The sequence below is a fragment of the Stegostoma tigrinum genome, chromosome 4 (assembly GCF_030684315.1).
Source record: "Stegostoma tigrinum isolate sSteTig4 chromosome 4, sSteTig4.hap1, whole genome shotgun sequence".
Classification (NCBI taxonomy): domain Eukaryota; kingdom Metazoa; phylum Chordata; class Chondrichthyes; order Orectolobiformes; family Stegostomatidae; genus Stegostoma; species Stegostoma tigrinum.
Window position 1 is genome coordinate 107387348 of NC_081357.1, and position 15812 is coordinate 107403159.

Below are 15812 nucleotides of genomic sequence, written 5' to 3' on the forward strand. Positions count from 1 at the left end.
TTATAAGGTTGCATTAGAGAAGCAGGGGCAATTGTCCTTGGCACAAGGAAGGTTAAGGGGATATTTGAGAGACATGTAGAAGAATATAACAGATTTGAATATAGATAATGGTAATCTGTTCTCATTAGTTGATGGTGCAAGGATTATGGAGGACAGATTTAAGGTTTTGGGTCAAGAGATGCAGGGGTTTGTGAGGAAGAACTTCCTGTACAATGATTGATGATCCAGAATGTGCTGTCTGTAAAGGCGGTTGACACAAAGATGATCAATGACTTCAACAGTTAATTTGGTGAGGATTTGAAGCAAATAAACTTTCAGTACTAAGGGGATGGAGTAGAGGAATGTGACTCTTTGTATTGCTCTACAGAGAGCCATCATGGACCCAATTCCCCAAATGACCATTTTTTTTCTTTGGATAGGGACACTATCACTGCATTGCAAGAGAGGCCCACGTCAATTTGCTGACAATAATCTCATTCTTTACCATTAAAGATTGATCTTTTCTGCCTGTTTAGTGCCAACCTGGAAATGTTCTTGAAATTTTCTCAAGTTCAGTTTCAAGTTGTGAAAAGGATCTTGACCTATCAGCCATTCCTCAATACCTAAGTGTGCTTATACAGTTCATGTCCATAGCCACGGAAAATGACAGGTTGCAGCATCTCCATGTGCATTAGCACTCTGATGGTTGGCTCACCAAAGCCTTCTACTGAAAGTCTACAAGCAGCAAAGTGTCCTGTCACATCTGATACAGCAACATTGCAGGTTTGTGTGAGCTGTTTTTCAGAAATTGTCTCCTTGTTTCCATTGGTTTAAATTGGGTCATCAATTTAGACCCACTAGTCAAATTTCTGTGAATTCATTTTTTGTCAATACATAATGTCCCTCTTTTGCTGTGTTCCTAGTCAATTGGTAAAACTATATTGGAGATTAGATGTATTTAATTTGTCATACTAACAGAGCAGTCTTTTGGACGCATGAAGCTTTTAACCTAATGTTGTTTCCCACTTCCTCTTGATTTAAATTGGCTATCTGCCTTTTTATCTGCTGCCATACAGAACAGAATTTTTTTCAATCTACACAATCACAGAAACCTAACTGGGAATAATTTAGGAATCCTGGACAATTATTCATTTCCCATGGAGTACGCCAGAGGCAAATAAGTAACTCAAGCAGTAGCAGGCCAGATAAATGGGTTCAATGTATTTCACATTGCTCTGACCTTGCACCACAAGACTACCACTTCTGACACAATTGCATCATGTGTTTATGCATACAAAAGCTTTTCTTTAATCAAATTTTAGAAAAATATAGATTGGTTTAAATTTGGTTTACTTAAGGAACCAAAGTATTTGAAGTGTGTTAATATTCAAATTATTTCCAAACTGTCCTGTTACATTTGCAAGCTAAGTGGTTAGCACTGCTGTCTCTCAGAGTTCCTGGGGTCAATTCCAGCCTTAGTTAACTGTCAGTGCGGAGTTTGCACATTCTCCCTGCGTCTGCGTGTGTTTCCTCCAGGTGCCCTGATTTACTCCCACAGTTCAAAGATGTGCAAGTTAAGTGGGTTGGCCATCCCAAATTGCCCCATAGTTTCCAGGGATGTGCAGGCTAGATGGATTAGCGAAAGTAAATGAGGGGTTACAGAAATCAGGTGTGGGGCTGTGTTTGAGTGGAATGCTGTTCAGAGGGCCAGTGCATACTTGGTGGTCCAAATGACCTGTTCCTGCACTTTAGGAATTCCGAGATTCTATGATATGATCTGAAGCAGTAACATTTCAGGGGGAGGTGATGACCTATTGGTATTATCACTAGACTATTAATCCAGAGATTCCTGGTATTTTCTCTTTTCCTCACAAATAAATTACCAGTTTAGTAGAACCACAGCACTGACAAGTTCCCTTGAAACTACATCCAGGGAGATTTCAAGAAGTGAAACAAGATGGCTTGTGTCATTGAGCCTGGCTGCAGATTTTAGCTAATGAAGCCAATCACACTGACCAACAGTGGATAACACTACAAACTTATGGAGTTTTTTGTTTCTATATAGCAGCTTTTGCAAATATATGAAGTTTGTCATATTTCCATTCATCATAGTAAAATAATAACTAATCATTTGCTGTAATTTCTGTGATAAAATAATGGAAGCACAAATGTCTTGGAAGTTTTTTTTTCTAAACAAAAATGCTGCTTTAACGGCTCAAATGATTTATTGATTGTGAAAAGCTATTTTCAAATAAGAAAAACACAGTTACACGGCCCCACTGTTAAATGGTTCAGACTTAGTATGTGCTATTTGTAGAAAAATTGTAAATGCACTTATTAATGATTCCTTTACAATTTCACTACAAACCTCACATTTTATTTTATAATGCTTTCTAAAAGGTGTGTAGGAATGGTTTTATTCAATTTTGAATCATCATTGCTGTCAGAGCCAGTGATGGACATAATGGTAAGTACACCTAATTTGCTCTATGCCTTTGTATGATTAAATCAATAGCAGACAAACAGTAATAATTTAATAAAAGCAAACTACTGTGGGTGCTGACGATCTGAAATAAAAAGAGAAAATGCTGGACAAACTCAGAGGATCTGACAGTATCTGTATTGAGAGTGACATTGTTAACATTTTGAGTCTAATGTGATGCTTCTTCTGAACTAAAGAGGGCCAAAAATGACCATTTTTATGCTGTTGATAATAAGGGAGGGGTTTGAGTTGGAACAGATAGTGCCTTTGGTAAAAGACAAAGAATGTACTAATGGCAGTTAAAGGGATATATAGATTAATAAATTCTGTTAATAGCAAAAATAGGTAAACTTTGATGACAGCAAGCCTAAACAAACAAAATGTAGGGTTGGGGCTAGGTGGTTGTAATCAAAATGGAGAATCAAATTCAAACATTGTCCTTCATCCTGATTATAGTGCCAACCCCATCTACCACATGTCTTGTTTCCATGTGTACGCCCTCATCAGAACTGTTCACATATATCATTAATACCTGTTTTGGATCTATACTCGCCTTTACTTCCATTAGCATTTCTTTTGCCTGTTCCAAGAGGTAATCTGTTCCACATGGTCCTCCCATTTTCTCAACAGCATAGAAACCATCAGTTTCTAGGCCTCTTCCGAATTTCTCCAGATTTCTGTTCTTATCATGATGAATTACTTACGGTGATAAAACTTCATGGATAATTCATTTATAGCTCTCATAATGTATATATGCGTATATAAATTAAAATAACACAAAACATGAGCGAGATTGGACCATACAATCATTCCAGCCAACCCCACTATTCAATAAAATCATGGTGGACCTTCTGCCAGATCTCAACTTTGAACAGCTCCTCTCCATAGTGGTTTCAAAGAAACCAAAATCTGTTTATTCCACACTTAAGTATGCTCAAAAATGGGGGTATCTACAAGCCTTGAGGCATGACATTTCCAATGATTCCCAATTCGCTGAGTGAAGAAATTTCTCATCTCAATCCTGAAACTGAAACTTTTCTTCGATTTCTAGAGCCCCCCCCAATAGAGGAAACAACTTTTGTATTTGTCAAACTTCTTCAGAATTCTGTAGCTTTGAATGAGGTCACACTTCATTCTTCTAAATTCCAGGGAATAGAGGCTCAATTTACCCAGTCTCATAGGACAACCTTCTCACTACAGAAAACAATCAATTGAATTTTGCTTTACTGCCTGCAAAGTCAGTATATCTTTTCTTAGATGTGGAGGTCGAATATGGAGGTTGCTACTATGTACGTTATTCCAGATTTGGTCTCACTAACGCCTATACAGTTGTAGCAAAACCTTATTCAATTACTATAATCCCCATGCAATAAAGGCCAACATACTATTTGCCCTCATGGTTGCTTAGATTAAATGCACTTACCTGCATTTGTTCTGCCCATAGAAAACTAGTGTTTGAAGTTTCAAAAATCCGCTTGAAATATTTTAATGTTTTATAGTATCCATTCGAACATTGAGTTGCATTGTGTCACAGTAACTGAACAATTTAATGGTGTGTCCTGAATATGCAACACATGCTGAATAAAATAGTACTGATTTTCTATTGTTGAAATGTCCTATCCATAGTTACTGGAAAGCATAGATGCCTGCCTAGCAGACTCATTGGCATTCTGACTGAACTTAGTATTATGAATGAAAAAAGGTCTCTATGTTACCTGGAATTATTTGTAGGCAAGAGTAGTTATTGATCATTATAAACAAATATCTATTTCAAAATGGTTGCCTAAAACTTTTTTTTAAATTGAAACTAACAGTAGTTTCATTTTGTCTTTTAGATTCGATCTGCGAGCAAAGTGACTCTGAATAATACAGACACATTGATGCATGGCACAGCTCTATTTCTTGGCGTGTTAGGTTTCAGCATGTCCTACTACAGTACACGACAAATGCAACTTCAGCAGAAATCATTAACTAACTTTAAAACAGGCGCCTGATAAGAAACGGATACAGAACTTTCACAGTCAGGCCATGAAAGTGAGATTGTATTTGATGGTAAATGTTGTCAGATCACCTCCTGGACCACGCCTGCTGTCTTAAAGTTTCAAAAACCAATAAGCTTTGCTGCCATTACAATTGCACTAATGATTTGTCCTGGTAAAGGCAATCGGCCTTTTAGCTAATGCAGACTGTTAAATTCTGAAACTTTGTGTACAGAAATTTGAATCTGAAGCTAAGTCTAAACCTTATTATAATCAATTCTGCAAAATGGGGACAATACAGCAGCGCTATCATTCACCATGATGGCTGTATGCAGAAATATATACAAAATGATTCCATTTAATGAGGGACAAAATTTTGCAGAAATGACAAAAGAACCGTTTTTATCATCAGCTTCTGAAAACGTGGCAGACATGGTGGGCCAAATGCACCATAAGAATGGAAAGAGCAGATACAGGCCGTTTGGCCCTCTGTGCCTACTCTGTCATTCAGTAAGATAATGGCTGATTTTCTACCTCAACTCCACCTTACTGCACAACATCCCTATTGCTTGATTGACAAATACATCTAAAAAATCCATAGATCTCTGACTTGAATGTATTTGATGATTGAGCATTAACACCCCTCTGGTTCAGAGGATTCCAAATATTCACAGTCCTTTGAGTGAAGAAAGTTCTCCTCATCTCAATCCTTAATGGCTAAATCTTCCCAGTGGGGCTGCAATCCCTGGGTCTGGACTCTACAGGCTGGAAAAATAGCCTCCCTAGTAGCAATCCCATCACATCTCTTTAGAACTGTATATCTTTCAATGAGATCACTGCTTATTCACTTAAATTTCAGGTAATAGGCTTAGTCCACTGAATTTCTCCTCATAGGAGAATCCCTGCATTCCAAGAATCAGTCTACTGATCCTTTATTACCTTCCTTTGAAGAAAAGTGTATCCTTCCTTTGGTATGGAAACCAATATTGTCCTCAGTACTGCAAGTATGGTTTCCCCAAGGTCCTATATAATTGCAGCAAGGCTTCTTTGTTCTTATACTCCAATGCCCATGAAAGAGAGGCTTATATTCCACTTGTGTTCCCCTAATTTCGTACTGTACCTTGCTTGTTAACTTCCTGAGAATTGTGTGTATGAGAATACCCTTTGAAAACCAACATCTCCAACCTCTTGCCATTTAATAAATATTTTATTTTTCTATTTTTGTTACCAAAATGAATAAATACATCTGGCTCCAAATTATGTTCAAGTGTCACAATTTTACTTACTCACCCATCCCTTCGTAGCTGATTTGCAACCTCCTCAGACTTTACTTTCCCATCTAACTTTGTATCATCAGCAAGCTTGAACACATAACAAATTGTTGATGTAAATTATAAATAACTGAGCCCCAATCACTGATCCTTGCAGTACCACAATGTAGTTTGCTAAAGTAAATTGTCCCATTTATTCAGATTGTTTGGTTTCTGCCTGTTAGCCAATCTTCAATGCATGCAAACATATTGTCCATGATCCCACAAGTCATGTTTTCTCTCCCCCTTCTTGAATAACAGGCTTGTTTTTACCTCTGGAGATGACTCAAAAAGCTAAGAGATCAAAATGCAACTTCTAATTTTGTAGCCATCTCCTATGACATAAGCTATCAAGTTCAGGGGATTTGTCAGCTCGTAGCTTCATTAATTTCCCCAGTACATTATCTGTACTAATACTTTTTTTAAAAGTTCCTCAATCTCACTAAACACTTGGTTCCTCATTATTTCTATAATGCTCTTTGTGTCTTCTGACATGAAGGGTACAATGGATTTGTTTATTGCTTCTACTATTTATTTATTCCACTTGCAATTTACCTGTCTGCCAATAAGAAAGATGTTTACTGTTGTTAATCTCTTTTCTTCCCTTAATGTTTATACATACCCACAGAAACTTTTCCAATTTATTTCTATGTCTGTTCCTAGTTTACTTCCATCTTCTAACATCTCTCTATATCCTTTTTATTCAACGTTTTCTGAAATTTAACATCATCCTCAATCTCACATTTGACATTCTTTAGGAACACTGGAAGCTTTTACTTTTACTGTAATACTATCCTTAAAAATCTTAATAGCCAACATTGGACCACTTTTCATGCCGGGTTTTTATTTCTTAAGAATTGTTCTGTGTATTATGAGTAATAATTTTTAAAATATTTGACATTGCATATCTACCCCTTAACTTTATTTATCTTTGCAAAGATATCATCAGAAAAATTATGCATTGCCAGTTTTCAACTGTAACAAGTAGTAATTTCATTAACTTTTGTGAATAAGTAATGGTACTGACTTAATCTGTGGTTTTGAAGGATCATGGTATCTTTATCTGCTCAAAATGCCATTCATTTCATTATTTGACAATCATTGCATGATTGTATTTTCCCAAATGAAATATTTTAAATATGAAGAGAAAGACAGCAATATAATGCTATGCAGTGATATATTTGACAATTTAAGGAATAACATTTATTTTGCTGTATGAAGGCCATTTACGACTGCAAATCATGAAATACTTAACCACAGCATAGCAGCAAATAAGTGAATTATCAGAGCAAAAGAAAGAGGCAAAGCTTAATTGCTCAAGACAAAAATAAAAATTCACTTTTGCCTCAATACTCAACTATCTCTGGTGACACTGAGAGATGAAAAAGAACTTTCATTACAATATGAAAACTACCAAACTCAACTTCATGATCACAAAGAAAAGTGTATTTTTACAGAAATATGGCAAATAGATGTAATTTAAATTTACTTCAGCTCTGTCTTTTCAGTTTATTCTCCTTCAGGTCTCTGAAGGAAGACAGACCTGACCTCCACCACACATAGGACAAGGAGGTAGATATCAAATCTAACCCAAGGACCCCATGTTGCTATGGAAATAGGCACTTTTCCATGCATGTTGTGTGTGGAACCACAAATACTGATGGTAGAGGTTTCAACATTTCTGACTTGTTCAAGGTACTTCTGATTCTGCAATGTGACCAAGATGGTCGGCAAGCTCTGTTTAATGCCCACTACCATTTTGGATTGAATTCCTTGACGATGAATGAAGCCTGACACAGGGGTCAAACAATGTATCCAGCATCCTGATTGTGTATGACCATCAGCATTTTCTTATTGGGGTTGTAGCAATTACAGATCGGGTTCAATGTTTATGATCCAGTTAGGGACCAGTGACTTTTAATTTCAAAATAGACAAAATTTGAATACCCAAATACTTAATTTTATAAAACTTCAGAAAGTCAGAAAGTTAAAACAATCTACAATACCTGCCTTTTTTACCTTTAACACAACCTAAGAATAAATTAACAACCAAAATGTAGTAAATCACAGCACATAAAAGCAAAGAACTGTGGATGCTGGAAATCAGAAACGAAAGCAGAAATTGCTGGGAAAACCCAATTTAATATTGAACCTTATCATATTATAATTGCCATTTCCAATGCTTCCTCACTCTGACGTTCTCTACTTGGCTTGCCTTATTTCACACAGCTCTGTCGGTAGTAGACTGGAAGTGTACAGTTCCAGAAATTTCTCCTGTCTCATTGTAGGAATTTCTCCCCTTCTGTGCCTCATAATCTACCTTTTTCCCAATTACCGAAGGAAATTGAAATCTCCAACTATCACAAACCTATCTGTCCTGCAGATTTCCATAACATGCCGACAATGGCCACTTCTGCTTCCTCCCCACTGTTTGGACGTTTGTAATAAATATCCATTAAGGTCACCGCTCCCTTCCTGATTCTTACCTCCAATCAAATAGATTCTAATTCAAGAACTGCATCTGATTCAAGGGTAATGACATTATCTTTGACCAAAACCATTACACATCTTCTCTTTTTACCCATCCAGTTTCTACTAATAACCTTATAAACCGGAATGTTAAGTATCCAGTCCTTTCTGGCTTGGGCCATGTTTCTGTCAATGCTGCTTTGTCATATCCTCCTAAAGCAATTTCTGTTTCTTGTTCCTCAAATTGTTGACTACATTCTATGCATAGAATTTAACGCTGCCCTTATCTCTTTCTTGCCCATTGGGATGTGACCATTTCTTTGCTCACTGCCGACATTCAAGCCTTCCCTCACTTCCTTTTCCCTGTTCACCATTTCCTCTCTTTTGCCCTCGCAGGTTCTTCTCAATCTAGGCTTATTCATCGGCTGACCCACCTGGCGTACAAGTTTAAATCTATCTCCACTACGATATTTAATCTCTCAGCCAGATAATTATTTCCATTTCTGCTCAGGTGAAGACCATCTCTTCTGAACAGCTTTCTCCTTTCCCAAAAGTGATCCCAATTTTCTTAAAATCATAATCCTTCCCTATTAGACCATCCCTTAAACCATACTTTTACCTCCCTGATCTGACTTTGCCTAAATTGTGAAGGTTGTGGCACAGATAGAATTTCTGAGATTACCATCCTGGAGATCCTTTGTTTTAACATTTTCCCTAACTCCTGGAATGATCTTGCAAGATCTTCAAGCTGTCCTGAAAATGTTGATGATTCCCACATGAACCACAACCACTGATCGTGCATCCTCCATTTCCAGAAGTTTATTCAGCCCTCCCAAACACTTGCATCCCAGAGGCTACAAACTATACTCGAGGACTCAAAATCTTGGCTGCAAACTAGACAGCTTGTCCCTCAAACTGTTAAGTCGCCCACTCCTATCACCCTTTCTAATATACTTCCATCAATTTCACTACCACTGAATCACCAACATCTCATATCACTCTCTCTTCCTCCTGAGGGGTTTCAACTCTTTACCTTCGAAGACACAACTTCCCTCAAAAGCCACACTGACTTGGACTTCCTCAAAGATTCCTCCCTTCTGGGTGGCTTGATCTCATCTCCTAAGGCCATGCTATTCTGGATTCTCAAGGTTTACATTCCAACATCGACTCATGGGCACTATTCCAGTTCACGAGGGATACTGAGCCAATCTCCATTGTTTCGGAGAGTCACTTCTGCAACAACGATCAGCAGTACTGAGCCAGTGACTTTCTGCCACCGTCAAAACTCCAATCGATGCCTTCTGGGCCTCAACTGGACTTTTCCGACTGGACTGGTGGCAATTAAAAGAAAGGATAGAAGTCAGGGAAGGTGATTGACACAAGAAGTAAATGATCAATGATCACACTATCAGCAGTTTGCTCAGTATGTTAGGAGAATCAGGGCAAGCTGACAGTTCAGAAGGGTCATAAAGCTGGAGCATACAACCATCCTCAATATTCTCAATGACATCAGATGACATGTGCTTAGTTGTAGTTAGTTCCATAATGTTGAAAGCAAACTCCACCAGAGAACTCAGGAAACAGAAGAATCCTTATTCCCTGCCATCCCAGTTCTATCTACTCCTTTTTATTTTAGGTAACTTTATCCTGAAAGGGACTGCCCAAAATGTCCATGTTTGTATTGCACTATGTTCAGGCAAAATTAAAGGCAAATGAATTTAATGACTAAAGAATGCATGGCACAAAGCAAAAGATGACAGTAGGGCATTAAAGAAACAAAACATGGAACTGCAAAGATGTGAATGGACATGGCATTAACAACAATAGCCATCCAAAAGCAACTTAAGATTCATTGTTATTGAACTCAATGATAAGTTAGCAAGGCTGTGATGTCCCGAATCTAAAGGAGAAGCCTCATTTCTCAAACTTATGTTGAACATTATTCGAACTGTGTAGGAGGTCCAGAACAGACAGTAGAGTAGAGGTGGCGATGAAGGAGAATTAAAACGAAGCTTTGAGTTATGCTTGCAGTCTGAAATTAGGTGTTCTACAAAGCAGTCCCTAAATCTGCTTATTGTCTTTCCAGTGTGGAAGAGCACCATGTCTACGAAAGAATGAAATCACTGTTTCACATAAAAGGAATGTTCGTGGACTTGGGTAAGATGACAGAATGGTGGAGGATGATCCATTGAATGTGGAGGCTGGTGGGGTGGAAAGGAAGTTGAGAAGAACCATGTTTTGATTCGTAGAGGAAGGTGAAGGTTTGAGAACTGACATGCAAGAAATGGAATGGAATAATCTGCTTGAAGATCTCGTCAACAATATTGTTTCCCCAAATGAGGTATAAAGAAGGCACAAGATGGATCACATGTACTGGAGAAGGAGGAACAATGAAAATGGATTAGAATCCTTCAAGATATGATCGGTTGAAAGTGTAGTCAAAGTAGCTATTGAAGTCAGTGGGCTTACGGTGGATATTGGTTGATAGCCTATATCCAGAAATGGAGACAGAGTAGTTGAAGAAGGAAAATAAGATTTGGAGATGGATCATGAACAACGGAGGCAAGGGTTGAAGCTAGAAGCAAAGATTATATCACTATCATGTTGTAAAACATGGTTAGGAAGGCACCTGGGCAGCACTGCAACATAATATGTTCTATGAAAAGAAAAATAGGCCCCACTTAATCATTACCTCTTTCCTCAAAAAAAAGACCCTATTTTCTGTGGTATTTTCCCAGATGACCACTCTTGCACCGAGGGTTGTCTGAGACAATGTGTTGACACCAAACCTTTTCCAATACCACACTACCAACTCCATCTCTGTCCTTTTAAGCAATCTGAGATAAGCCAGTCTGTTCACAGCCTTCTGTCACAATTGACTCTAAGATGTGCCTCATATTCACACTGTAAGACCATTTATTTCCACCTCTATTATTTCATCCAACTTCACCTGTATCTCAGATCATCTGTTTGAAACCCTTCTTCAAACCTTTGTTACTTAAAGACTCAACATTTCCAAGACACTCCTGGCTCTTGTTCCACATTCTACTTCCATAAGATCATTTAACACTCTGTTGGCTATTTCTTAACTTGCACCATCACATTCCCCATCACCCGTGTGCCTGCTGGCCAACGTCGGCTCCCAATTACGCAAAGTCTTAATTTTAAAAAATATTATTCTTGTTTTAAAACCCCTTCCTATCTCTGAATTTGATTCCAGCTCTACAGTGTTCTTAGATATCTGTGTTCCTCTAATCTTGTCTCTTGAGGGATCCATGATTTTAATCCATCATTGGTGGCTATATCTTCAGTTGCCTGAGCCCCAAAATCTGGAAGACCATTCCTGCATTTCTCTACTTACCTACCTTACTTCTGACATTTAAAATACTTATTAAAACCTATGTCTTTGACTTAATATTGCTTTACACAGTTTGATGTTATATTTTGTTTCATAATGTACCTGTGAAGTGCGTTGGTAAGACCTATAAATGTAAGTTGTTGTTTTAGATCCTATAGCAATAACTTTTGTTTAAAAATAATGAATGAAGGTAAAGGAAAAATTGTTCAAATGTAAGAATAAATTTACTCTGACAGAGGATGGGGATAGCCAACGGAGTCTAATTGGGATTCTTTACAAGGAAGAAACAGAAACCTTTCAGACTTCACTGGTAATTGGATAACCATAATGAAAAAAGAATGGAGACAATTTTTATCTCTCAGTGGCTTGTGCAACTATGGAACTTTCTGCCTCAGAACAACATGGAAGTAATGGATCATTGAATATTTTTAAGGTGTCAGTAGATAGGCGGTAGTTAGACTGGGGAATCAATCGTCAGGATTAGAAGAAAGTGGAATTTGAAACACAAACAATTTGGCCATGATCTTGTTGAATAACAGAGTAGGCTTGAGGAAGCAAATGGCTTACTTGTACTCCTAATTTGTACACATATACATTAGTGCCACACAACTGAAAACTGTTAAATTGGAAGATTTTTTTCTAGAGTCTTCCCAGCATGCTAGAAAAGTAAAGGATGCAGCTGGGAAAACCTGGGACAAAGAGAGAGAAAGCAGAGTCCGTTGGAGGAAATAAGTTCCATGAGGCAGTAGATTCCCGGTTTTAAACCTTGAGAAGGAGGTAGACATGGACTATTCGGGTTGGGAGACATATGAGAAATTCCACCCATCTTTGATTTAATTTGACCAAGATATAATTTCTGCTTTCCATCATCAGACACACGAATTTTGATTGATTATTGGCTACATTTCCATTTTAAAGTTATTTTAAGAGACATGTTTGTGTCATAAAGTCTAGGAATTCCTGATGACAACAGAATTGCTCCTGTCTAATGAGGCATTCTTTAATAAGTGACAATGAGGTATTTTATTTTATTCATATTTCATGCATGAGTAACAAAATAATGTTCCATTCATCAGATGCTACTATTACTGGATTATGCCATTGTTACATTTGGCTTGTACATTTATATATTTTTAGTTTGTCTGTGAAATTTATTAAAAATATATAAATGCTGGTTTTGAGTCCAATATGACTCCTCCAGAAACTTGAAATGTTAACTCGTTTTTGTTCGGTTTCCATTGATGCTGCCAGACTTGCTGCATTTCTCCAAAACTTTCTGTGTTTCTTCCACTATTTTACAGCTTTGTACCTTTGGATTTGTAAAAACATTATTTTCAAGTTTCATACCTATGCATGTGCTGTTCAAAAAAAATTGCTTCAACAGGAGTTGCATGGCTGTAATTTAGTTTGGGATTTCTCAGAATAAACCACAAAAGCAATGATTCTATAATACATAGCTCAGTATGAAGCCCTTTGATTGAATTATGGCCTTCAATGCCATACTCAACAATTTTTTGTAGTATATGTTCAATGCTTTAAATACATCTTCGTAAATGGCTGGAACTTGAAAATGTACATGAAAATATAAATGCTTGGTACGCATCAAAGAATAAGATTGTAAATATATATGAGGTTTCAGAACTGCGAGCATGCTATGTCTCAATGCATCTTTGTATGACCGCTATTAAATGCTTTCTCTACCTGTGACTGAGTGCTCATGAAACCATGTGCACCTATCACTAGGTGGCACTATTATTGTGCAGGTCCCATTTCCAACTTCATTTCATTGAAAGGAATTCACTTCATTCTTAAATAAAACTGAAATTATGACAGATCATTTATTTTGCATGACTTTAGTTGTTTCTTTATGTTTATGAGCTGCCAATGCGTAAAAAAAGTAATATTTTAAAATGGAGCCTACAATTTCATTACCACTTATCAAATTTGTTAGATGTAACTAAGAAATTTCCACACAGTTTAACCTGAGTGTTGCGGTGCCTCAGGAAAGGGGGGAAGTTGAGAAAGAGAGTCTTTCGTGGTAACATCAGCCGGTATAAGAATTGAACCCCATCATTGTATGCTGTAAACTCGCTGTCTAGCCAATTAAGTTAACCAACTCTTACAGTGACTAAAATAGTTGGCAAACAGTTAAAATCTAAATTAACCTTACTAATGAATAAATACTGTGAAAAGATAATCACCGGTGAATCTAAGTCTGGCTTATTTACCTGTCAATGTCATAAATAATGTAACCAGACTGTAATGATTTTTCAGCTCAGAGGAAAACATTGTGGGCCCTACCAACTGAAGTTATCCTGATGTATTAACCTATTCACCCATCTCTAAACACCCATGTCTTAATTTTGAAATTTTGTCTCATGTCTTTCAGTGGACATTTCTCATTTCCATTGCAGATTTGGAGTGAAATCCCACACTTGATGTCCCTTCACATTCTTTCTTCATTTTGAGTCATCATAAACAATGTACTTTGTTAATTCTTTACCATAGTCTTGAAAATTGCAAATTGGTTAAAATAAAATCCCTAATTTTCCAAGGAAACAGGCCCTACTTCTGAAGTTTTCCTGATAATTTTGGTATCTTCTGAAAAGCAGTAATTTCCTTCAAATGATTAGATTACCAGAAATGCACACAGTACTTCAGGTGGAATCATATATTTGCTTACATTTTTCATGGAATCTCTACAGTGCAGAAGCAGGCCATTTGCCCATAAGATCCACACTGACCCTCCAAAGAGTATCCAACCCAGACACCGACCCCTACCCTATCCCTGCAGCCCTGCATTTCCCATTGCTAATCCACATTGCTTGCACATCCCTGGACACTATTGGCAATTTAGTGTGACAAATCCACCTTCCCTGCACATTTTTGAACAGTGGGAGGAAACCCACACAGACATGGGGAGAATATACAAACTCCAAACAGACTACCTCCCAAGGGTGGATCAAACCTGGGTCTTCATGAGGAGCTGTGAGGCAGTAAAGCTAACCATTGAGCCACCATGCCATCCATTTATTTTACAATCTGTAACATGTCTTCCTGTGAACTGGTTGCAAAGTGAGTTCTCAATAATCCAGGTAAGACGCAGGCTAATTGTGGATTTTTCACCACTAGGTGTGCACGGACTTGTATCACAATATTTTGTCAATGTTCTGCTATGAAAATTATTTGAAAATATAGTGCATGATAGCATAGTGCTACACCATGCTGTCATTACCTTAATGGCGTACCTGGTGGTGGAATAGTACATTTACTAGACTCAACAATACTGGTGACAACCAGAAAAGTCCACTTTTTCAGTGGTCTAATATGTACTTGCAACACAACTTGTTGGAATTGTTTGCTGTAGGAGTCCCACATTTCAAACCCAGTGATTGACGAGAAATCTAAAAGGATCTCTTAGATTTATTTTCTATTTCATCAGTAATGCCCTATAATTAATAGACATTGTTGTCATACAACTGAATACTGTGTTGACTGTTTCATAAATTTACTTGCTTTCTTCACTAGCAGGCTGTAACACTTTCACGAAGACACACTCATTCTTTGATGGCTTACTCCCATTTACATTGATCTACAACTAGTTTTATTTTACATATTTATTTTGTTCATGAATTTACATGTCTAAATTCTTTGGTTGAAAAGGAACACAGTAAGGAGAAGGCCATTCAGATCTATCAAGTGTAATCTGCCATTTAATGTAACCAAGTGTGATTTACATCATTTTTCCATTTACCTGTCTTTGTTACTTACTTAACAAAAATCTTTCAATCTCAGTTTTGAAATTTTCAACTGACCAAGCCTCAACAGTGGTGGTATAGGTCCTTTGAAGAAGTCCTTCCTAACACCAGTCCTTAGTAGTCTAGTTAAAATGTTTCTAATTTCTAAAATTAGGATGTCCCATTACAGGAATTAAAGAGAATTTCTGTAGATGGACTTGCAAGTTGCTATGGTCTGTCATAACATCTTATAACTTAATAGACTCTCTGGCCAAACCACTTGGTCCTAAGTTGGATGACTATACACGCAACCGTCCCAACTTAATATGCTCCATTCTTGCTTTTGTTAGACAGCATCTGTGAAGAGAAAACAGACTGACCCTTTCAATTTCTTGAATTTCTCTGGCAACTTCCATCTTTGTTTGTTTCCGATCTCCAGCAATCATAGTTCATAGAATCCCTACAGTGTGGAAGAGGGCCATGGGCTCATTGAGTCCG

At 37.4% G+C, this 15812-nt stretch overlaps 1 protein-coding gene across 3 annotated transcripts in view; it reads left to right on the plus strand.

Annotated features, from left to right (window-relative positions):
- LOC125452858 (glutamate-rich protein 1) overlaps positions 1 to 13414 on the plus strand; it is a 62532-nt gene extending 49118 nt beyond the window's left edge. For 2 of the 3 annotated variants that reach the window (XR_009445704.1, XR_007247611.2), the window contains one exon: positions 4297 to 13414. The gene's annotated coding sequence lies outside the window, so the exon portion shown is untranslated. Of the gene's footprint in view, positions 1 to 2379; positions 2447 to 4296 lie in introns of all 3 variants that reach the window. The other variant, XR_007247612.2, reaches the window with a different exon arrangement.
- Positions 13415 to 15812: the final 2398 nt, after the last annotated feature.